General features: G+C 47.2%; 1 non-coding gene across 1 annotated transcript; it reads left to right on the forward strand.

Moving 5' to 3' along the window:
- The first annotated feature begins 22981 nt into the window (after positions 1-22981).
- Trnaw-cca (transfer RNA tryptophan (anticodon CCA)) lies at positions 22982-23053 on the forward strand. Its single transcript has one exon. It is a non-coding gene; the product is annotated as a tRNA-Trp (tRNA).
- Positions 23054-23371: the final 318 nt, after the last annotated feature.

The raw sequence follows: 23371 nt of genomic DNA on the forward strand, positions 1-23371 counted from the left end.
GTGAGGCCTTGAGTGGCTTTATTTTTGGAGATGTTTTTGTTCTCATCAAAGTCTATTCAGTCCCCGTTTCCCCAACTTTCTGTCATGCAGACCCACACAGAAAGAGAACTTTGGGATGGGTTAGTATGAAGCGGAGTTGCAGTTCAATAAAGATATTTTAATATGGATTTTAAGCACAGGGTTAGGAGAAAGAGGGGTGTACCCCAGAGCGTGGGCGTGGATGTCTCTGAGAGAATTTGGGGGTCATCTGCACTCTTTGCCTGTCACATCTGATTGGTCCAGCAATGTGAAGCTGTTATCTATAACAAATCACTGAGGGACTCATGGGAGGTCACTGGGTGTCTCCTGGGGCAGGGTGGGGTGGGGAGAAGTCATGGGACTGCAAATAGTACTTACTGCAAGGATCTAGACCCTCGGGATGCAGGGAGGTAGGCACATCCACTAAGTGTCTTGTTGGAGTTGCCCAGAAAATGACTGGAGAAAGGAATAACGCCCAGCCTCAATCAAAGTCAGACTCGCTCACGAGCCTAGGCCAATGCTACTTTGAAATAAACTACCTACATGTGAAGTATTCCTCCCCTCCCTTCACCCTTCACAGCAAATATTAATGTGCTGGGGTTCTTGCCTCCCTCTGCTGGTGAGTGGTTTCAAGCCCACTTGTGGGTGAAGGGCTCTTCCCACCCCCCCACCTCCCCACCCCCACCATTTTCTGTGTCTTCTTGGCCTGCTGCAGACTTCAGTCCTGACCCCAGAATGGCAGCCCTCGTAAGCTTCGTGGAATCAGTTTGCTTCCAGGCCGGCTGGAAACTTATGGGTCTCATCAGCAGTGGTATGTATGCGAAGGCCCAAGCTAACCACTGCTCGCCATGACCCTTCAATATATGCAAACTGTTAGAGTGATTTAAAGATTTGGTTGGATTTTATTTATGATTTGAGAATAAGGTACTTCCTTATTCTATCAACTGTTCCAATGTCCTTTGAGACTTTGTCCTTCCTTCCTTCCTTCCTTCCTTCCTTCCTTCCTTCCTTCCTTCCCTTTCCCCTCCTTTCTTCTTTTTTCTCCCTCCCTCCCTCTTCCTTCCTTCCCTCCCTCTCTCCCTCCCTTCATGTCTCCCTTCTTCCTTATTCTTCCCCTCCTTCCTTTTTATTTCCTCCCTCCTTCCCTCCTTCCTTCCTTCCTTCCTTCTTCCCTCTCTTCTTTTTTCTCAGTCTTCATTCTCTTTGCCCATGACTTTTTTCTTTTCCCCAATTCATATTCAGGATCACCTGCTTTTTCTTCCACTAGTTCAAATCTAAGTTGTGCTCCAAGTTCAGTTACTAAACGTGTATGTGCACGCATGTGTGTGTGTGTGTGTGTACTTATTCTGAGACAGTCTAAATGAATCAGGAGCTCACCATCTGGGGTTAGCCTGGCAAACCCCAAGGACCCAGCTGCCTTGCTCCCCACACTGGAGTCATGGGTTACAGCACCACATCTGGCTTTTACACAGGTTTGTGGGGATCCGGTCCCGGGTTCCCTGCTGGTGCAGAAAACACTTTACCCACTAAGCTGTCTCCCCAGCTCCAAAACAGTTTTTAATGTTCGTCTTTTTCTGGCTGTGTCTTTGCCTGGGTTTAATACATCCAACTGGGGGGGGGATTTCCTAGCACAAACACCAGCTTTTGGTCTTAGCTCCCAAAGACCGATTCTCTTATCCTCACTTTGGGATTAAAAAAAAATGGCCTTTTCGCTGGGCAGTGGTGGCACATGCTTGTAATCCCAGCACTCTGGGAGGCAGAGGCAGGCAGGTTTCTGAGTTTGAGGCCAGCCTGGTCTACAGAGTGAGCTCCAGGACAGCCAGAGCTATACAGAGAAACCCTGTCTCAAAAAAACCAAAAACAGAACAAACAAACAAACAAACAAACAAAGGCCTTTTCAGCAAAAGATACCGGTGGAGAATGCAGAAAAGAGTAAGCTGAAAATTCTTGGGGGCAAGTTTTGGAAATCTTTGCAAAAGCCGCTGTGAATGTGACATTCACTGTGGTCTGAATGTCCTGGGCCAGCTGCTGCCTACTGCAAAGACAGCACTTCCCAGTGAGTTCCCCCACCCCCACCCCGGGCTCAAGCATTGTGGCAGACAGAACACACTCAGCACAGATCTCTGAAATTCTTTTACCCTAAGATGTTTTAAACAAATTGATGCTTTGCTTCAAAGTTTAGTAGAAAAACATTCAGGTTGGAATCTCAAAAGCATCTGTAATTCTCCAGATTTAAATATTAGCAATCCCTTCCAATTCTCGATGTGTTCTCAGAAGAGCCAGCTTGAAGTCATTTTTCTTTTGAAGTCCTTGGCTGGTTGAGTCTGTGTGCGGTGCCTGTCACGCTCTCTTTCAGACCTAGGCTTCTCGTCTCGACTCATAGGCCTTGCTTGCAGGCAGTGCCGCAGAGCTCTGATGCCCTTCGTGGCGCTGGCCTCTGAGACGGCCTCATAGTTTGTTCGTGAACTTCATGTGGCTTCTGTCCCAGGTCCTGTGTTGGTGATGAGGAGAAGGGACCCATTTCACTGTTCTCGTTACTGTGGTGAGATGGCTGGCAGGAAAGCCTAATAAAGGAATGGTTGGTGAGGGCTCCTGGGTTCAGTCTGTCCTTGGGGAGGCAGAGTTCATGGTGGCCGCAGTAAGGGGCAGAGGTGCCTCACGTTTTGGCAGATGAGAAAGCGGAACTGGGATCTGAAGTAGAGCCAGGCTATTGTCCTTAATGTCTCTCCTCTTATGTAACAAGGTGACTCATTTCTACTGACTGTGCCTTCTTCCGCCTGAGAGTTCTACAACCCTCAAACGGCACGGCCGAGAGGCACGGCCAGCAAGCACTCTCACCCACTGAACCATCTCGCAAGCCTGACAAAATGAATTTTAAGGAACCATTCAACTGTCTGCTGCAGCTGTTTGTCTAAATTATGAACAAAGTAATTGCATCAGGTCATGATTCACGGCAAAGTATACAGCATCCAACCCTAGACCACACCCTAGCAATTTACGTTTCTCTCATCAGTGAAAGGAAGTTTGGGCCTCCATGCCCATTGGTGGAAGCAAGCATGCTGGGTCAAAGAGAATGCCACTGAGAAGAGAAAAGAAGGTGGGCTGGGAACGAGTGCTCACACCGAGGGCTCACATCTGCAGTTCGTATATGACAGACATACGTATTTATCATTTCCATCTTCCTGGTGAGACGACTCTGATTACATAATGCTGAGTTCATTTCTGTGATGGTTTTTGACTGAAGCGTTTTTTTTTTTTTTGGCATCTGCAAATGGCCAGCTTTTCTCTTCATGGTTTGATGTCTGCATGGCGTATCAACTTCTGTCCTTCCATTTCCAACATGTTCTTATATTAGAGTGCCTTTTTGAAGGCAACTCATATTTCAATCTCAAGTCTATTCAGCTGTTCTATGCTTTTGGATTACAGCTTAATCTATTTACATTTAGAGAAAGCATTGTATGTTAGATATATAGTTTGGTGATAGATTACTTTTCTAGCATGCACAAGGTCTTGGGTTCAATCCCAAACACACACACACACACACACACACACACACACACACACACACACACACAGAGAGAGAGAGAGAGAGAGAGAGAGAAGAGAGAGAGAGAGAGCGAGAGAGAGAGAGAGAGAGAGAGAGAGGTTTTCTCCTCACAGTGTATTGGACAGAACTCTATTCCTGAAGCAGCAGGTTGACTTTATCACCTGTTTCCTTCTGAGTGTTTCTGCTCAGTCACTCAGTGTAATCTAAGAAGAGCTCCCGGGTCCCTGACGATGCTTTTAGTGTTTGTTTGTTCTTCAGTTTAGGGTTTTGAAGGTTTCTTTTAGTGTTTGTTTGTTCTTCAGTTTAGGGTTTTGAAGGTTTCTTTGTGTCTAGTGTGGCTTTCCTCAGGCCCATTCCATGCTGGTGTTTGCTCTGTCATGGCCCAGGAACAATGGAGCCAGACTACCGTGGACTAAAATGCCTGAAACCACGCACCACACACAATCACACCGCTTCTTTCTTCTAAATGGTTTCTCTCCTGTCACAGTGACAGCCGCTAACACAGCACAGGCTTGTTCCTGTGGTCAGAGGGCTTTGGTGCTCTCTCTTTTTTTTAAAGAATGTATTTTGATCGTGCTCTTTCCCTGCTGCGGTTCCTAGTCGACCCTCCCCACCTCCTTCCGCATTCAGCCTTATGTTCTTCATCTCCTCTCTCTTTAAAAACAAACAAGAAACACACACACACACACACACACACACACAAATGCCCAGAAAACAATAAACTGAAAATAAGCAAAAGACAGCAAAACAAAACCCAACAGCAACAAAAACCAAACAAAGCAAAAGTGAGACCAAAGAAGAAAAAAGTCTACAAAAGCCTTTTTTGAGTTCATTTTGTGTTGGCCAGCTGCTCCTGGGAATGGGGCTTGTGCTGAGGGGTGTGGTTAATACACCCAGTGAGATTCCATCGGAGAAAACTAATTTTCCCTTTGTCAGTGGCTATTAGTTGCAGGTAGGTTCTTGGCTAGGGTGGGAGCGCTTGTCCACTTCCCCCTGTTGGTGCTGTGTTGTGACCTGTGCAGCTCCTGTGTGTGCTGCCGCAGTCTCTGAGTTCACATGTGCATCAGCCTTGTCATGTCTGGAAGACACTGTTTCCATCGAAGTCATCACATCTGGTTCTTGCAATCCTTCCTCTCCTCCTCTTCTTCCTCTTCTGCCTCTTCCCCCTCCTCCTCCCCTTTCTCCCCTCCCTCCTCTCCCCCACCCCTCCTCCCTCTGCTCCTCTGAGGCGCTCAGACCTCTGGCTCCTTCTGGTTTGAGTTGTGCTGTACTGCAGGCTCTGTGTTCCAGCAGCAAGCCATGCCCCTGTCTTCTCTGTTCTCAGCAGCTCATCAGCATGTATACTGCTCCCTTCGGGTCCCCAAGTCAGGTGATATGCCAGGCTCTTCCTGGGGCAGCTCTGCACACATCTAGATCCACAGTCCATCTGTGCTTCAAGGGATAAGCCGCAAGTTGGCACTGAGGTGGCACAGTGAGAACTCATCCTTGCTTTCAAGGGCCCACAGTCTTCCAAACTACGTCTGATCAATTACTGCTCTTAGATGAACTGGCTTTTGTGCATCACGCCCTTTTGCCCTCCTGCCTCCCATCCCAGGGAGAAGCCACAAACTGAAGTGAGTGGTGTTAGCTTAAAGGGGTGGCTGTGGATAAAGCAAAATAGCTCTTCTGACCAATCTCTCTCTCTCTGTCTCTCTCCATTTATTTATCTGGCTGCTGTGGAAGCAGCCGGGAGGGGGTGGGGGTTTGCCACAGAATGCTTGTGAGGTCAGAGGTCAGACTGGGAGTTGGTTCTTTCCTTCTACGATGTGGGTTTAGGAGATCAAACTCAGGTTTTCAGGCTTGGCAGCAAGTGTCTGTACCTGCTGAGTCATTGTACCAGGCCTCTTATAATTTCTATATACTGTTCTTGGCGTGATCGTAAGAAGCTGGGGCAATGCAGCTTCCTAACTGGTTTCTGGAATTCCAGCAGAGACATTTGGATCCATAGACTTGTTAATTCTGGGCCTCTGTGAAAGAATGAAGGCTGGTATTTCCTATTCTGCCGTCTTACTGATTCACCCCATTAGGTATGAAGGGAAACCCCAAGCACCCCAAAAGGACAGGCCTACTGACCATGTCCACGATGACAGCCTGGGCTCGGCTTGAACTGGACACTGACGGGAGAAACAAGGATGGCTGGTGGAGACTCTCAGCAGTTCTCAGGAACCTGGAAAACTGATTCTGTCAAAGTCACTGGTGGCTACCGAGGGAGTTCAGGTCAGCAAAGACTGGACAGCATCTCTAAAATAAAACAACCCTCAAAGAGTGGATTATATTATACAATCCTTCTATTTTAGATTGTTGGTACGATGCTTTCCATGACATTGCAGTATGCTAGCTGCAGGAGCAGTAAGGTTGGCAGATCTCAATTACTCATTCAGTCTGCATGTCTAAGCCCTGCAGGAGATCGATAGCAACCGCAATCCCCACTCCCCTGCAACAGTTCCGTTTTCCATCTCACTGACTTTACACACCTCAGAAATGGAGTAGAGCAGCGTTTGTTCTGGGCCATTACAGTTTCCCTGAGCACAGTGCCCCCGGGAGCCATCTGAGGCACATAGATCATCACTTCGCCCTTGTTTGTGGCTGAATGAATCCCACCAGCACATGCCACTGCGTTTTGAATAGATGCCTGAGTTGCTTCTGCCTCTTGGCTTTTGTGAATACAGCTGTAACAAGCATGATGGTGCAAATATCTTTTCCAGATTTTAATTTCAATTCCTTTAAATAAATACTCAGAAGTGGAATGTCTGGGCCATATGGTAGTTCTATTTTTAACTTTTTTAGGAGACCCAATTTGCTATTCTGTACCAACTGTATTCTCTCTCTTTTCAACCCATACTGTGCAAGGTTCTCTCTCCACATTTTCACCAACACTTGATTTCTTTCTATGTGTATATAATACCCACACGTAGATTGATAAGTCATTTTTGACTAGAGTTTCCCTGATGGCTAGTGAAGTTGAGCATCCTTTCCTTAACCCACTGATCTTTTGAATAGCTGGAAAGATGTTCGGCTATGTTTGTTTCTGGTTTTGAAGTTCCTGAGTTCTATACAGGTTGTGGATGTGAAACCTTCATTAGTTTTATATCCCTTGTGAATATTTCCTCCTCTTCTGGAGGCTGCATTTCCAACTGCTGACTATTCCCTTCGCTGCACTGAAGTATTGCACTTGGACAAAGTCCTATGTGTCTGTTTTTCACACTTTTGTCATATCAAAAACCTACTGCCTAGGCTGGAGAGATGGTTCACCAGTTAAGAGCACTGGTTGCTCTTCAAGATCTGAGTTCAGTTTCCAGCACCCACATGGCTGCTCACAACTGTCTGCAACTCCAGTCCCAGGAATCCAACCTCTTCACACAGACACACATGCACGCAATGCACCGGTGTGTATAAAACAAAAATAAATTATTAAAAATTCACTGACCATCCGGGTGGTGGTGTACACGCCTGTAATCCCAGCACTCTGGGAGGCAGAGGCAGGTGGATTTCTGAGTTCGAGGCCAGCCTGGTGTACAGAGTGATTTCCAGGACAGCCAGGGCTATACAGAGAAACCCTGTCTCAAGAAAAACAAATCCAAAAAACCAAAAAAAAAAAAAAATCACTGACTGTTCCAATAACATGAAGCCTTTTTTTTTCTATCTTTTTGTTGAGTCCTATGTCTCTAACCATTTTGCATTGATCTTTGCGTGAGGTGTAAGAAGCAAATTCATGCTCATGCCACATGTTTGATATCTAGTGTTCTTAGCATTGTTTGTTGAAGAGACTGTCCTTTTCCCATTGTGTCTCACTGACACCTTGTCATGGATCAGATGCATGTTCATGGATTATGTCAAGACTTTGTTCTGGTTGATATATCCATTCTCATGCCATTACCATGTTGTTTTATATTATGGTTGGGGAATGCATTCTTGGTATTTGGTATTTAGCCTGGAGCCTTGGTTCTCCTAAACAAGCACTCTACCAGGGAGCGACATCTTTAGCTACATCAAATCCTTCTTTTGCATTCTACCTATCTACTTGTCTGTCTGTCTGTCTGAATATGGGCATGTGCATGCTATGTGGGGTCAGTTCTTTCCTCCTGTGTGGGTGTCAAAGATTGAACTCAGGTCATTGGGCTTGACAGCAAAATGCCTTTACCTTCTGAGCCCAATCACCCACACTCTCTATCTATCTATCTATCTATCTATCTATCTATCTATCTATCTCTCTATCTATCTATTTATTATTTTGAGACAGAGTTTCTAAGTTGCCTAAGGTCATTGAACTTGCAATCTTCTTGCCTCTGCCTCCTAGGTAGCTAAAATTAGAGGTCAAAGCTATTATATATATATGTATATATATACATCAGGAAATGTGATACTTTTACAGGTTATCCTCTGACCAATGACACATCTAAGTACATGAGCATGTTTGCACACACACACACGCACACACACACACACATACACACACACTAAATAAATAAATAAATAAATAAATAAATAAATAAATAAATAATGTAATTGAGAAATAATAAATATTATGTGCAATAGGCTAGGTGTGGTGGTGCATGCCTTTAATCCCAGCACTCTGAAAGCAGAAGCAGCTGGATCTCTGTGATTTCAAGGTCACCCTGATCTACAAAGTGAGTTCCAGGACAGCTGTGCTGTTATCCAGAGAAACTCTGCCTCAAAAAACAAAACAAATGACTGTACAAATCTCTTTTTGAGATGCAAACATAGCTGAGTTGTATGTGAGTGGTATTGTTTGTACAGGTTCTTAGTGCATTTTTAAAGTTTGAACAAGTTTCTGGTGGATTCTTTAAGCTTTCCTATTCTAACACAATGCCAACTTCAAATCAAGATAGTTGCTTTATGGTTTAATGTTACCTATATTTTGTAAATGCATGTTGTGTACATATGTGCATGTGTGAGTGTTCATGCATGTGAGTTTGTGGAATAGAGTATAACTCTAAAACTTATTTCCTGAGGACAGATGTCTCTGTTGTTAGATGAGCAGATGAGTTAGGAACTTGTGCTATTTTTTAAGATTTATTTTTAACTTATGTGCTATGAGTGTTTTGCTTTCATGCATGTCTGTGCACCATGTGCGCATCTGACACCTGTTGGTGTTCTGAATTATGAGAGTTGATCGAAGAAAGAGGGCCACTCCAGAATGCAACCAGGCTCTGAGGCAGCAGGAAGGGACCGTCTCCATGAACTGAACCTGGAACAGCCACACAGAAACATATTGATCGATTGTTAGTTGTTTTCAGGTGAAACAAGTTTTCCTCATGGCAAAGCCCCTCATCTAATCTATATGTTTCCTGAAGTAAGACATCAACCCCTGCAGCATTAGTCCTTACTGTGCACTGTTTGCAGTGATCAATAATGCAAGACATGTCAGGTGTGCCAGGACCATCTTGTAACCAAAGTTATACAAGCCTTGTACTGGGAGGCCACCATGTTCTAGAGTGCCCACCCAGTTTCCCTTTTGCTCTAGGCCTTGCTCCGGGAAGTGAGCCTCCCTACCCCCTTCCCAGCTTCCCTTGAGTATGCAGATAAAAGACACAAACACAGTATGTTCTTTTGTAACTTGCTTTCTTGGCACTGCCGGGTGTTGATATTTCCCATCTGGAAAAGTGCACCCTTCCCAGTTTATTATCTCTGTCTCTCCACCTGCCCTAAACTTCAGTGGCTAGTCCTACCTGACCCCTGCCGAAAATCATGACCACCTGCCTGTAGTGGGGGCCACAGGCTCCCCTCTACATAGTGGCCGCATTCTTCTTCCTCCAAAACAAGGCAGAAAACTCCCCTCTCCTTCCTTTTGTCTCCTCTTCTCTTTGGGACCCGGAATCCCGCCTGTACCTTGCAATCAGCTGTTAGCCCTTGGCTTTCTTTACTGACATTTCAAGAACCAATTGGGGAATAGGACCTTAGCATCAGAACCACCCCCTTCAGGCTTGCCAAGCTCCTTCAGAAAAACAGTACTATAGAGAACAGAAAGCAATCACTGGTCTCTATAATACTTTCTTCAAGGTTAAAGTACTTCTAGAAAACAACGACTCATTCTGATGTCTACACTAGATACACCGATTCTACTAAAATTCCACTACAGGTACCTTGGAGGTCTGGAGAGGGCAACAGATCCCCTGCAACTGGAGTTATGAATGGGTGTGAGTTGCCATGAAGGTGCTGGGAATTGAACCTGGGTCCTCTGCAAGAACAGCCAGTGCTCTTAACCACTGATATTGCTCCAGCCCCCATGCTGATATTCTTAATAGCTAAAGAAGCAACATTAGTGATACGATGTAAGAAATGTCTAAATTATTCATCAGTGAGATAAAAATACAACCTAAGCATTCCGTCCTACCTTCACTTTGTGGGTAAGGGATCTGAAATTAAAGTTTTCCATAAGACTTGGCTGTTAGTGGGAATGTAAAATTGGGCAGCAGTATAGAAAGCAGTAGGAGGCACCTCAAAACCAAAAATAGAGCCACGTATTATCCATCTGGTCATGTACCTAAAAACTTTGGAGTCAGAGCCTCTGAGAGTCTATGCATAGCCTGCTTAGTGCTGTCACCAAGGTGGGGGGTAGGCAGCCCTGGGGTCCACTAACAGCAAGGGCTGCAAACCAATGTGCAATAGAATATCACTCGGCCTTCAGAAAGGGGGGGCTCTGTCACTTCCATGTGGGCGATACTTAGGGACATTATGCTAAGGGAAATAAATCACCATAAAAGAAAGGCCGGTGGCTCTCATTTGGACAGTTCCCCCGAGGAATGGCTATCCGTACATGTCACTCATCTGTCACCCTGTTCTGTAGACTGAGAAGGCCAAGCGTGGCCACCCACGGCCAGTTTGGAGCCTTCTGAGAACAGAAATCTACCTCTGGGTGCTTTGGGAAGGGAGTCCACCTGAAACGCGCCTCCTTTTGCCTCTTTGACCTCTGGAGGTAGGACAAGGCTTTCCTGTCTAGGAGATTCCCAGAGTCACACACACTGTATCTGGTCACCAGAAGAGCAATCTCTCTTGTGGTCTGTGTTAGTCTTTGCTGGCTGAGAAGGTTCCTGAGAAGGTGGTTCAGGACAGACTGTTCCTTTAGGTGGGTTCAGGTAGGTAGAGATTGCTTAGAGAAAGCCTCACATGCCTGGTGTTTCCACTTGCCTGGTGTTAAGGAGTCCACACCTCAAGATGGTGTGTGTGTGTGTGTGTGTGTGATGTACCATCTCTTGCTCTTCCTGAGGCTGGTGCTTGTACCCAGTCATTCCTTTACAGATGTAAATTGCTTTCTCAAAGGATTTTTTTTTTTTAAATAGCTGCTCTCAAAATAACCCTTTCAACATTGCCAGGAAAGACTGCAGCAGTGTGTTCTAGCCTCCTGCAGTCAGCAGAGCCTGGCTCCTGAGCCCACGTGAGGTTCCTGCACTTTTGCTTATGGATTCCCTAGCATCCCAGCCTTCTCTGGCTTCCTCTGATTTTCCTACTTGTACTTCATGCTCAGTTTCATCCTGATTTACTCTATCTTAAAGGGACAAAGAGTCCACAGGGAATCTCAATGTATTTGGCCTTGGAGCCCACGCCTGCTGCAGTAGGCATTTGTCTGCGGTGATGTGGACCTGTGGGCACTTTTGTCTCAGTGATGATGAAGTAAAACTGGGGCAGACAGAGTGAGCCTTTCAGCTAAGAAGAGAAGCGGCTGAGGGTGTAAAGGGTAGCACTGTTAAGAGAGATCCAGGCTAGCTGGGCAGTGGTGGCGCACGCCTGTAATCCCAGCACTCTGGGAGGCAGAGGCAGGCAGATTTCTGAGTTCGAGGCCAGCCTGGTCTACAGAGTGAGTTCCAGGACAGCCAGGGCTATACAGAGAAATCCTGTCTCAAAAAAACCAAATCCAAGAGAGAGACAGAGAGACAGAGAGACAGAGAGAGACAGAGACAGAGATCCAGGCTGCCCCAAATCAGTGGATGGAATAGGAACTTTTCCTATTCCACACCTATTTTGAAAAGGTGTGAGGCCTGGTGATTTTCTGCTAACTAAAAAGATGGCGTGTGTGTGTGTGTGTGTGTGTGTGTGTGTGTGTGTGTGTACATATGTACATGTGTCTTCATGAGTGTGAATAAAGGCATGAGTGTGCCATGACACAGGTGTGGAGGTCAGAGGATGACACTTGAGGACTGGCAGTTTTGCCTGCACATGTCTGTTTGAAGGTGTCAGATCCCCTGGAGTTAGAGTTACAGATGGTTCTGAGCCACCATGTGGGTGCTAGGAATCGAACCCTGGTCCTCTGGAAGAATAGCCAGTGCTTTTAACTGTGAACCATCTCTCCAGCGCTGAAATCTGAATGTTTTGTTTTGTTTTGATGGCCTTGGCTTTCTGGTGAACCACAAGCTTCTGGGGGCTTCTCTGGTCTCTACCTCCAACCTCCCATAGAATGCTAGGACTACAGTGTCCAGCCTCTTGTGATCCTGGGAATTCGAACTCAGATCTGCCTCCTTGCCTGGCAAGTTCTTTTACTGTCTGAACTCAATGCCCAGGCTTTGGGCTGGTGTTTAAAAAAAGTCTCCTTTTTATATATTTGAAGAAACATTTTTCCTGTGTGAGACACAGGTTCGAGGCCAGTTTGTCTTGGGGGAGCTTATGGGTCCACCTTCCTCTGTTTTTCATCCATGTTTGGCTGTGTGGTGAGAGTAGAAGAAAGTGTCTAAGGAACAGATACATTCACATCCTCACCGAAAAAGGCTGAGAGCTTTGTGGGTAGCAAGCTACTGATGAGCCCCTGAGGCTCTCTCCATCTCTTGTTCCCACAGGTGTCCTGGCTTTACCTTAGTAGGAGGGAGACTGCACACCTTCTCAAAGGAGGTGGCAGCTTAAAGGGACATCTGTTCACAGTACTCTGCCCCAGGCTGCAGGGCTCAGAGCGGGCAGTCATTTAAACACAGGGAAGCATGTGACATTGCAGTGAAGGCTCAGCCCTGATAAAAGGACAGCCACGGTGACAAGGACAAATTCACCATTCTGGCTTCATTTTTTAAAAAATTAGATTTTGTACAACTCTATCCTGGACAATTTGCCTATAGTGAGCAAATCCAGAGATAGCATATTCTATATTTTAACACAGGATTTCTAAGGTGGGCGTGAGCAGATCCGGGCTTAGGGGGGTGGCTCCCCCCTCCCCCACAACTCCCAATACGTGAAGGAATTAGGAAAGAGGCTGGGTATATCTTAGAGTGGGAGAGTGCTCTTAGGGGATTGGGAGGGGGACTCCCACCTCCAGCATGAAGAAGAAAAGGAAGTTTGAGCAGGAGAGAGGACTCATCCCTTGAAAGCACTGACTGCTCTTGACTGAGGCCTTGGGCTCAGTTTCCAGCAGCCTCATGGCAGCTCATTATTGTCAGTAACTCCAGTCCCAGGGGATCTGGTGTCCTTTCTAATTTCTTGGGGCACTGACCACAGATGGCGTGTAGAACAGACATACGTGTAAGGCAAAACTCCCATATACATACAGTTTTTAAAAATGAAAAAAAAAAACCTTAATAGAAAATCTCAGCTTGTTCCCTGTGGTGACAGCTATTCTTGGTTGTCAACTTGACTACATCTGGAATTAACTAAAACCCAAATGGCTGGGCTTACCTGTGAGAGATTTTTTTTTTCTTGAGCGGGAAGAGCCACTTTTAATCTGGATCTTTGAGATAGGAAGATGTATCTTTAACCCAGATCCGTTGAGGTGAGAAGACCCACCTTTAGCCTGGGCCATACCTTCTGGCAGCCTGTATCCACAGAGGGAAGGCTGCTCCCTCTCTCTACCTGCTTTCACTAGCAAGCTCATGTCTTCACTGGTGTTAGAGGCTGCTTCTTCGTGATTCCGAAGGTGTGCTGAAGATCAGCTGAGACATCCAGCCTCATGGACTACTGGATAGCAGACAGCCTTTGTTGGACTGGTGGGACCACAGTCTGTGAGCCATTCTACATAATCCCCTTTCTATACCTATGTGTAGACTCAGTCTATAAGTTTTGTTTCTTGAGCAAACCCTGACTAATACACATATCTCCATGGGAACCATGCTTGGCGTGTAAAGGATAGGGCTTCCGAGGGGGTCAGACCTCTGACGGGCCTCTATGCCTTTGCTGCTCTTTGTGGAAGAATACACTGGGTTTAGGGACCTTTCTTAGTTACTGTTCTATTGCTGTGAAGAGACACCATGACCAAGGCAACTCTTATAAAAGAAAGCATTTAATTGGGGCTGGCACCGGCAGTGGTGGCGAACTCCTTTAATTTCAGCACTTGGGAGGCAGAGGCAGGCAGATTTCTGAGTTTGAGGCAGCCAGGACTACAGAGTGAGTTCCAGGACAGCCAGGGCTACACAGAAAAACCCTGTCTCAAAAACACAAAAAAACAAAACAAAACAAAATTGGGCCTGGCTTACAGTGTTAGAGGATTAGTTCATGAACATCATAGTGGGGAGTTGAGAGTTTTAAACTCTGTTCTATAGGCAGGAAGTGTGGAGGTAAGGCACTGAGCCTAGTGTGGGCTTTTAAACCCACCCCCATAGACATACTTCTGCCAGCAAGGACACACCTACTCCAACAAAGCCACACCCCCTAATCCTTCTAATCCTTTCAAACAGTCCCGCTAAGAACCAAACAAACATTTGAGCCTATGGGGGCCATTCTCACTCAAACCATCATAGGACATATTCTGTTTCATATCTGTACAGAAACAAGCCTTGATAGGGCACCCGGTCTGAGCCCTCCAAATTCACCAAGAAACTTGTGGCATCTCCTGATTAGAGAGGATGGAAAGTTGGTGGGATGGAGGAGGAGGTGTCTGTTCAGCTTTAAGGACATTTCTAGACTGTGTTAGCTGGGCTTGTGGTCTAGCCCAATATCATAGATGCCTGCTGGGACATATGCAGGTTGTGGGAAGTAATCAGAGGCAGGTTGTCACTGCAATGTAATGTAAAACATAAGGGGACATGGTGGGTTCTGCTGCCTCGCCCAGGGGCTTCTGGCCTGCACCCATTCTGTATTTTTGAGGCAATCCAAAGGAGTTAGGGAATACTCCAAGTTGAGCCCTGTTTGACTTGGGAGCAAAATACTAAAACTCAGGTGCACTGGGAAGTCCCTCAGCAGATGGGACCATCTGTGCAGCACACCTGCTCAACATGGGAAGTCCCCAAAATCCAGGCATATTGGCCACAGAGGGACACAGAGTCAAACCTCATGGTCCTGACTCTATCCTGAGCTCAAAGAGAAGCTTCAGGAGAGGGAGATGCCGGACGTTTCTGGGGCCAGCTCAGACAAAGATCTGCATGCCTTCTAATCCAAGAGAGAACAGAGGCCTCAGCAGACGGACGCTGGAGGATGCGTCCCGAACTGTGCCACTACCCACTGGGCCACCAGAGAACCTGTAAGTGATCCTGTGGGGAGAAGGTGGAGCCCCACTGAACCCTGAGTGGAGGGTTCCATCTCTGCCGGGCACGGGTTGCAGACACTCTTTCTCCTCCTCCTGTGCAAGTGCATCACTATGAGTCCCGAAATGGGTTGTCTCTGGGGAGCAGCCTGCACAGATGCGCCTCTGCAGTCCAGACAGTGACCTTGCCTAGCACATCCTGTAACTAGAGCTTCCTCCACCTGGGTTCCCCACATCCCTATCATGCAGGGGTAAGGCTCCTGTCCCCACAGTGGCCTGTTCTTTTCCCACTCTGAGGAGATTTGGTCTCGTCTAGAATGTTTGGGAAACGATAGACCATAGTCTCTGTGAGGGAGCGCTTCCCTCACTGGCGCAAGATTTCCTTGCTCAGCTGTTTTCTGTCATCACATGCAGTCCCTGCTCCAGTTGCTACAAGCCTGTGGTGTCCTAGTTAGCTTTCTACTGCCGTGATAAAGGCCATGACCAAAAGCAACGGAGGGAGGAACACATTTATATTTGGCTTACTCATCCTGATCACTAACGGAAGCCGGAAGCCCCGGCAGGAACTGAAGCAGGGCGGGCAACCTGGAGGCGGGAACCAAGGCTGAGACCGTGGAGGAGGGACGCTGCTTACTGGCTTGTTTCCAGACTCACCGTCAGCTAACCTACACAGTCCAGGTCCAACTGCCCAGGTGTGGCGCCGCCACAGAGGGCTGGATTCTCTCACATCAATCACCAATCAAGAAAATTTCCTACAGACTTGTCTACAGGCCAATCTGTGAAGGCAATTCCTTAGTTGAGATTCCTACTTCTCAGATAAAACTAGGTTTGTATCAAGTTGACAAACAGCAAGCAAACTAACAAACAAACAAGCAAACAAAAACAAGCAAGCAACAACAGGAACCAGCACAGGAGGCAGTTCCCTTTTGGGTGCTCACCCCATAGTGGCTGTGAACATCTTTGTATATGCCATTAATGGAGCAACGTAAAACAGCACCACATCATGTGGAGACCAAGAACTCTCCGTCATCCCTCTAGCTCTTGAAGACCAGAGGCAGAGCCTGTGCAGGGTCACATGACCAGGCGAGGCAGTTAGGAAAGAATTCCGTTGCTCCTGCTGTCCTCACTCTGCTGGCTGAGGGCTTTTTTGCTCGACCCACATAGAAAGCACAGGCTGTGAGGACAAAGTCTTCAAGTGCTAAACCTGTCTGTCCTCAGGATGACGGAGCAGCGGGCAGTGGGCACGCGAAGCAGAAGAGCATGGCGCCCTCTAGTGTTACAGTCTGGTTCAGTCCGCAGGTACCTGAAAAGATCACCCGCGACAACAGCCAGAATTACAGGTCTCATCCTGAGGTCTGAGACCTTTGGTCCTTAAGTCTGGACAGATGTTTGGAACATTTCTGCTAACTAGGGTCTGCAGTTTCTGTTTTCTGGATCTTTAAACCCGTTTATTATTTTCATTTATTTCATTTTGGGGCTGGGACTTACATAGCCCAGGTTGGCCTCGAACTTGCTATGTAGCTGAGGGTAACCTTGAACTCCTAAGCCTCCTGCCTTCACCTTCCAAGTTCCAGGACTACAGACTTGGCTGCCACACTCGGCTCCTTTACCCTCCGTTAGCCGGCTCCACCGTCTCTCGTCTCTCCTTCCTCTAGCCCTCCCTGGCTTCTTCCTGGTTCCGAGGCTTCTCTTCCTGCTTAGCCCTCTGACCATCAGTTGCCGTCCTCACTGTGACTGTTTCCACTGCTCTCTGCTGTCATTTTTGCCTCTTTGTGTTGCAATCTCAGCTTTCACGACTGAAGGCAAATGAAGACCACTGGAGAGACGCCTTTATGGTGGACTCTCTGGGGAACCTGGGTGTCGGTCCAGTAACTCACTGGATGAGGTTGCTTATGTAGCCTAAAAAAGATGTTTAGACCAATCACAGCTATTTATTTGGGCCAATCAGCAGCCCTTCTGATAGACCTCCAAAGGAAGAACTCTCTGGCCAAGGTGGAAATAGTTTCAGGGTTACTTAGAAATCTCTTTGGCAGCCGGGCGGTGGTGGTGCACGCCTGTAATCCCAGCACTCTGGGAGGCAGAGGCAGGTGGATTTCTGAGTTCGAGGGCAGCCTGGTCTACAGAGTGAGTTCCAGGACAGCCAGGGCTATACAGAGAAACCCTGTCTCAGAAAAAAAAAAAAATCAAAAAAGAAGAAGAAATCTCTTTGGCTTGTGAAATGTTGGGAAAAAATGTTTTAAATAGCTCTGGCTGGGCTGTGCCTTTGGGAGCCAGGGCAATCCCTGTCATTTTCTGAAGGTGTCCCAGTAGTGAAATATCTTTTCACGTGTTTGCTTTAGCAAAACATCCTTTCACCCCAGCAAAACATCATTTGACGTAACTGTCTCCTCTTCCGTGGTAGTTCCTGAGCCTTGGAGGGAGTGTGACGTAGATGCTTCATTTGTGGCTGAGCACTGCACAGACTCTGTGAGTTTTTGTGTTAACTGCCATCCACTACAAGAATTTCTCTGATGAGGTCTGAGAGCCGCCCTGTGGGTAGAGAGACGGGAATTTAGAGGGAAGTTGGACACTATGTCCATTTAGCAAGATCATAGTGGGTTCAACACTGTGGGTCTCAGAGTTAGAGGCTAGTCTGGTCTGTAGAGAAACCAGGACAGCCAGAGCTACACAGAGAAACCCTGTCTCAAAAAACCAAAACCAATCCAAATCAAGCTCCATAAAAATTCATGAATCAGGTCTGGCATGCCGGCAACTGTGAGTACCATTCCCAACACTGCATAAAGCCTGCTTCATATGGTGCAGGCCTGGATTCCCAGCACTAGGAGAGCTGATATAGAGGGGGATATGGAATTCAAGATTAGCCTCAGCTACATACTGAGTGAGGCTAGCCTGCCGCTTCTCCAAAGAGGGGAGGGGGATTAAAAAGACTCAAGAGTACTGAAGTGTTGTTAAACTGAAAGTGGTCAGGGCTTTAATGTCCCTTTCATAGACACATGCCAATGATCTAACTTCCTTCTGCTAGGTTTGCTGACCTAAAGGTTTCATCATTTCCCAGTAGTGCCCCGGATTAAGGATTGCAACACATAGTCCTAAAAGAGATCTATGAACCTTCCAAAACCACTTACTTAGATTTACATGGGTCTACACTGACCAACGTCATCGGGGAAAAAACAGAAGCTTGGATCACAGAAGCTTACAAAGCAGAGAGGACTGAGAGGAAAGAGACAACAACTAGTGTGTGCTGTTTGTTTGTCCCCTTGTTATGGGCGGAGGATAAGGCTCAGTTGGGAGAGTGCTTGAACCCCTCAGGTTAGCATGCCTGAACCCCTGGCATTAACTCATGGTTGAGGCTGCCACTTCCCATGGACAAGTGGGATGGGAAGAATAACGCAGAGGGAAAACCCTGAAAACAACCACACAGTAGATGCTGAAGCCATCCCAGATGTGCCCTTCAGATCTTCCTCCAGGGAAGAGCTTGTAGGTGCGAGGACAGTTAGTGCACAGGCTCCGGCTGTCAGTCTACTGCCTCAGCTTCCAAGCTGTGACCATCATGTAAGGAGCAGTGAAGCCACTCCCACTCACCTGGCCAGGTGTGCCTGACAGCTGTCTGCTGCCCTGCTCATGAGGCTCCGCACACACCAATCCTCCAAAGCACTCGAGAGCCCAGGAGATGCTGCTGGGAAAATCCAGCGTGCAGTTAGTGGTGAGACAGTGTCGCTTAGTGGGTCAGGGCTTACTGGTCCATTGTGTGTCTGGTGCTTGCAGAGGAAAGATGTGGATGTTCAATGCCCCAGAACTGGAGTTACAGCCAGTTGTGAGCTGCCATGTGGGGTGTGGGGAATTGAACCCTGGTCCTAACTCACAGAGCCATCTCTTCAGCCCTTTCATTGCTTTATTAGTACATATCCTCTAGAGAAGAAACAAAAACTGGGACAGAAACATTTCAAACATTAGTCACCCTGTGATCTCAGAACCAGTTTGCCTTTTTCAGTTTTATACACAATAGTACTGATTTCCTGAACCCACCCCTCTGTGTGTGTGTGTGTATGCATGTGTGTCTCCAGCTCTGTTTTCCCTAAAAAAAGAAATCAATCTCTATTTCTATTACTTAATCATGTGTTCCTGGTAGAATCTCGAGACATAAGAACCTGGAAAGTTTGGTGGGTGCCCCTGGGCCAACAAGTCAGTCTTCCAAAGCTGGGGAGTCAAGCGAGATGTGATCCATCTGGGCTGTTCATCTGCCTTTCCACTCTGGATTCTTCTTCACTTGGGTTCCTCGGGACCCAGGGCTGCTGGGTCCCCAGTGTACCACACTGACAGATTTCCCCAGGCCATCCGAATTCATTGACTTGCTGCGGATCTTCTTTATCCCTCCCCCCCCCCCCCCCACACACACAACAGGGTGACAAGAACTCAGAGGCAGCTCCCGGATCACCGGTTCACCATCTCTGTTCTTGAGTTAAATCTTTTTTGTTGTTGTTGTTTTGTTTTTTTGCTTTTTTGTTTTTTGTTTTTTTGGATTTGTTTTTTTCCGAGACAGAGTTTCTCTGTGTACCCCTGGCTGTCCTGGAACTCACTCTGTAGGCTAGGTTGGCCTCGAACTTAGAAATCTACCTGCCTCTGTCTCCCAGAGTGCTGGGATTACAGGCATGCGCCACCGCACCACCCGGCTCAAGTTAATTCTGAACCTCACTTTTCTGCCAGCGTACGTGTTTACTTCTGGTGCATTATACCCTAGCTGCTCTCCGTTTCTCCTTATTCATTTGGTTTAGACAGTCCTATCGCAATAGTGTTTGGCAATAGTTCCCCAGAAAAAAAACCCACATTGTTTTGAGCATTAGGTACAAAGAAAACAGCCTTTCTTACTGCACTTTTAACCCGAATGGCGATTTAAAACAAAAACAAAAATGAAAACATAACAAAAAGCCATTCAGATAAGTGAGCCTCTTCTCTGAATCTAGTACATGAATTTTTGAGGTGTAAAAATTTACCTATGAGAGGGTGAGGGGTCCTGTGGACTGGGTGTAGTACCCAAGGACACCAGAAGAGGGAGACCGATCCCCTGGAACTGGAATTTCCGGGCCATGCCGTACCTAACTCAGGTGTTGGGAACTGAACCCAGATTCTCTGGGAAAGCAGCACCCGCTCTTAACTTCAACCCCAGGTTTTCTTGGTTATTTATTATGTAGTTTTTCACGTGTCTTAGTCAAGAAAACCCCCTTTCACTAAGGTAAAAGAAATAACTTCAGGGATGCTCATGGTTGGGCTGCAGCCAGGCGAGGCAAGGTTGGCAATTGTTTTAAACTCCAGCCAGTGAAAGAGTAAGGGCAGAGGATCTGGGGACTAAAGCCAGTGTCTGCGGTCTCTGTGTCTGCACCGAAGTTTGCCTGAGGATGTGTGGGTTTGAGAGACAGGAAGGAAGGACACTCAGACCCGACTGGTCTCTTTGAAGATTCTGAGAGTGGATGAAAGGGACACTTCTCTCCATCCCAGAGACTCTGATTCTTATTTCTTTTCTTGCTGCCTCTTGGACTGCATGCTATGGCACAGCTTCTAAAGTTAAAGTAAGGTTAGCCAGACATGGTGGCTCACATCTCTAATCCCTGCACTCAGAAGGCAGAGACGGTGGATCTGTATGAGTCTGATGCCAGCCTGGTCTATGTAGTGAGTTCCAGGATAGCCAAAGCTATGTAGGACCTGTCTTTAAAAAAGAGAGAGAGAAGCTGGGTGGTGGCACACGCCTGTAATCCCAGCACTCTGGGAGACAGAGGCAGGCGGATTTCTGAGTTCGAGGCCAGCCTGGTCTACAGAGTGAGTTCCAGGATAGCCAGGGCTACACAGAGAAACCCTGTCTGGAAAAAAAACAAATCCGAGAGAGAGACAGAGACAGAGACAGAGAGAGAGACAGAGAGAGAGAGAGAGAGAGACAGAGAGAGAGAGAGAGAAGGTTGATTCTTAGAATCCAACAAATCCTTTAAAAACGAGGTTGACACCACTCTTGACTTTAATATAAATTTAGTAATGGAGAGGCGTGGCCAAAGGGCAGAAACTCAATCTCTAACACCATCATGCAGCCGTATCTGGTTTGTAAAAATCAGGGAAGATGGTCTAAAGGGCATTATGTATAGGCCCTCACATTCTTTTCCAGGAAACAGGGCTATGCAAAACAAAAAACAGGAACTTAATCTTATGGTGTGCACAAGGATTAACAGCTTCTAGCTTTGTCACTACACATAACACATTCCTCCTGAGGAAAATGTCTGGACTCTCAGTGGCAGTCAGGAATCCACACTCCCGAGCCAAATGGTAATGGTGCACACCTTTAATCCCAGCACTTGGGAGGCAGAGGCAGGCAGATCTCTGAATTTGAGGCTAGTGTGTTCTACAAAGGGAGTCTATATGCCATTCTATGTTAAGACAGGATGCAACAAAACTGAGTCTGCCCCTAAAGTTCCCTAGAATAACTGAATATCAAAATGTGTGGCCACTTCAGGTTTTTTTTTTAAAATTCAATTTTATTGTGTGGTGACATTGTTATTATTATTATTATTATTATTATTTCTTGGCAAGCCAATCTGACATTTAACATTTATAGATAAAGAATATTCCTGAGTCAGGCATGGTGGCACACAACTTTAATCCTAGCACTGAGGCAGGAGGATCTCAGAGTTCAAAGTCAGCCTGGTCTACAGAGTGAGTTCTAGGAAAGCCAGGGAAACCCTGTCCTGAAAAACAAACAAACAAACGAACAAACGAACAAACAAACGAATGTCCCTGAAAAAAGAATCCGTAGCAACCTGCAGAGACCAGAAGAGGGCATCAGATCTCAAACTGGAGTTATACACGATTGAGAGCCACCTCAAATCATGTTAGTGTTGTCCAGAATATTAATTTGCTTGGGAAGGAAATCATTACTAAAATCTATGTATCTGTATCTAATGTTAAATTTCATAGTTTGATGAAGTTTTTAATCATACGTCCCCAGAGAATGTTTTGTGTAAACAACATTTTAAGGTTTTATGCAACATTTAATAGATCCAAAGGTATCATTTTAGTAGATTTTAAGATGGTAAGAACATCTCAGTCTAGGAGTACGGATTTATCAGGCCTTTCAAAACAGCCAAAAACATGCGACTCAGCACACATGCACATACGAATTTTTAAAGTACACATGTTAATGTTGCTGTTTAGGCTTTTGCCCTTCGTGACATTAGGATACTTTCTGTGTGTCATGTGTGCCCTGGTGTACGTCCGGGCCACAATCCGGACGAAGGAACAGCGCGGGGAAATAACGTTTCCGTTTTACAACTATTCCACAAATTGTTCTTTCCTCTAAGAAATGCTTATTTATATAGTTAAATAAAACTGCGTGCTTTTTCTTGCTCATCTAGCCGTTCGCTCCGGCGTCGCTCTCTCGAGTCCCCACGTTTTCCCCTGGAGGGTGGGCACGCGACAGCGGACGAGGAACCAGAGCTGGCGCCTGATGCCCGCCAGGTCCCCGTCACCCCGGACCGGCCGCCCTGGTCCCGGTGCCCGCCTGGTCGGTCCCGATCATCACTAACCGTCCGGCCTGACCCGCTCTCCCGCGCCTGGCCGCCCCTGGCCCTCCGCGGAGGCGGCCGCCATCTTACAGGGCGGGGCCCGCGGCGGTGCAGCGGCTGTCAATCGGGTCCCCGCTCCCCCAGTTCCCAGGAGGCCTCCGGTTCACAAGCATCCCTCAGTTCCCCTCCGGCGTCCCCTCTCCCGTGAGTGTTCCCCCAACACTGTGTGCCCCGTGGATCACCGCGCGAGACGGAGGGGGAAGAGGCAAAGGTTTGTCGCCGAAAGTCGGCTTGGCATCCTCCCTGCCGCCGTTCGTCGCAGCCGTGGCGTTCTGAACTCCTCCTCCGCCCGGGCGAGCGACAGCGCTCTGCTCTGAACCTCGGGACCCAGGAGCGAGCCGGTGAAGCGAGGCCTTTAGCGACACAGAGTCACAAGCTTGCTGTGACCTCGTGGCGCAATGGTAGCGCGTCTGACTCCAGATCAGAAGGTTGCGTGTTCAAGTCACGTCGGGGTCAAGTTAGGTTTTTTTTCACTGCCAACCTCGACAGAATAGAATAAGTCATAAAGTCATAAAGAAGAAAATAGATCAGTACCGGATCAAACCGCCTCTCTCACGCCGTATAACCCAGCCCCCCTTTTTCTTTTCCTTGAGACTATGAACACCCGGATGCTCGGGAAAGCGATGGCTTCTGATGACCGACAGGAGGTGCTGCAGCTACAGCCGAATCAAGGCGGGACCGAGGGGAAGGTGCGCAGACTCAGCCTACAACGCTAGCGCCCTGGTTCGACCCTTGGATTCTGCCCGTGTTCCCTCCAGTTACCCAGGCTGGTGT

This window comes from Apodemus sylvaticus, chromosome 10 (assembly GCF_947179515.1).
Source record: "Apodemus sylvaticus chromosome 10, mApoSyl1.1, whole genome shotgun sequence".
Lineage (NCBI taxonomy): Eukaryota > Metazoa > Chordata > Mammalia > Rodentia > Muridae > Apodemus > Apodemus sylvaticus.